Source organism: Penaeus monodon, chromosome 30 (genome assembly GCF_015228065.2).
Source record: "Penaeus monodon isolate SGIC_2016 chromosome 30, NSTDA_Pmon_1, whole genome shotgun sequence".
Taxonomy (NCBI): domain Eukaryota; kingdom Metazoa; phylum Arthropoda; class Malacostraca; order Decapoda; family Penaeidae; genus Penaeus; species Penaeus monodon.
Genome location: NC_051415.1, coordinates 30,741,435 through 30,742,726, shown reverse-complemented (window position 1 = coordinate 30,742,726; position 1,292 = coordinate 30,741,435). Strand labels below are relative to the sequence as shown.

Genomic DNA, 1,292 nt, shown 5'->3' with positions numbered 1-1,292 from the left:
ACAACCTCTTCAACTTATACTGTCAGTATATTCTTTATAATATACACATACCTAGTCCCATAGTAAAAGTGTACAATATAAAATCTCCCAATGTCAGCTTCTCTTCAGGCCCCCACCCTCCACCCGTGCATCCAACGACATACAGCCTGGTCTATGCCCGCAACAGGAAAGGCTTAATTTGCGTGGTAACACAGCGCCAATGGTCTCCCTTGCTGGCACACCACCGCCCAAAGACTGTGATGACCTTGGGCTGCTCTGCCACGCTGCTGCACTTCGTCTCACTCAGCCAACGGTGAGAGAAGCTGCTCAGTGTGGGTCCCGGCTTGAGAGAACAGTGATTAACGGGCTCTGGTCTAAACGCGATTTTGTTTTCGCTATGGAGAACTATGTGTAAACGGTAGTTGATCTTTTGTTATTTTCTTGTGTGTGGGTGAATTATTCCTTCGTTTGTCATATATGTACATGTGATTTAAGGTGATGTGATCGTGAATGAGCTCAGAATAAACAATTGTGTGGTAATGTTAACTCACTATAGCTTACATAGTTGTGAAAAGTAAAAGGATGAAGGATCCAATGGTAAAATAACGCGGGTAGCGTCGTACACAAGACATAGAGAATATTCGCATGTATCTTATATACAACATTACATAATAGACAACTTCAGAACAGTGTGAAACGGAATATCACAATACTTTAATCCGCACGAATCCGTTCCGCACCTTTCCTGACTAACGCCACAGCTGTGTGAGAACTGGGGCGCGTGTGTAGGTGCTTAGGCCTAACATACTTGGCATCATCCCATAGTTGCATTCGTCTATAAAATGGGAGTGTGTGCAAGGTAAGTGTAAGAGTGGATTGAAATGACCGTTTTATTAAAGATATTACCCAGGCCCAAATCTCAATGTGCGGCTTAAGAGGTCAGAGAGAGCTTGTATCAGCCAATCATGGTTCTAAGTAACATACAAAATGTTGAACCACAACTCCCAGGCGTCACAGAGTGGAGTTACCCAAATAAACCGCAGATCCACTGAGGTTCCGTCTCACTGTCACTAGCGTCCACTTTTTCAAGAGTCATCTCATAATCTTTTCAAACCTGAGTCATGAAACAGAAGTACTGACGATTCTCAGTCTGGACTTTATGAGAGGGACTCCTCCAGCCTTGTGCCAGCAGCGCTTGCAGTTTGGTCTAACATGGCAATCCATGACATTGCCTCCAGTTCCAAGGTTCTGAAGTCTTCTGGAAATCATTTCGATTTCCTCTCTCTTTCTAACTCATGCAAGCGCGCACGCAT

The 1,292-nt window shown here is 44.3% G+C and overlaps 1 protein-coding gene across 4 annotated transcripts in view; it reads left to right on the top strand.

The window, feature by feature from the left end:
• Positions 1-1,292, top strand: part of LOC119592701 (cation diffusion facilitator family protein 1-like) — a 24,219-nt gene that overhangs the window by 15,818 nt on the left and 7,109 nt on the right. Inside the window, exon 1 of one of the 4 annotated variants that reach the window (XM_037941629.1) lies at positions 176-292. The exons of 1 other annotated variant lie outside the window; for it this stretch is intronic. The gene's annotated coding sequence lies outside the window, so the exon portion shown is untranslated. Of the gene's footprint in view, positions 1-175; positions 398-418; positions 839-1,292 lie in introns of those variants that run through there. 2 more of the 4 variants (XM_037941624.1, XM_037941628.1) reach the window with 2 other exon arrangements.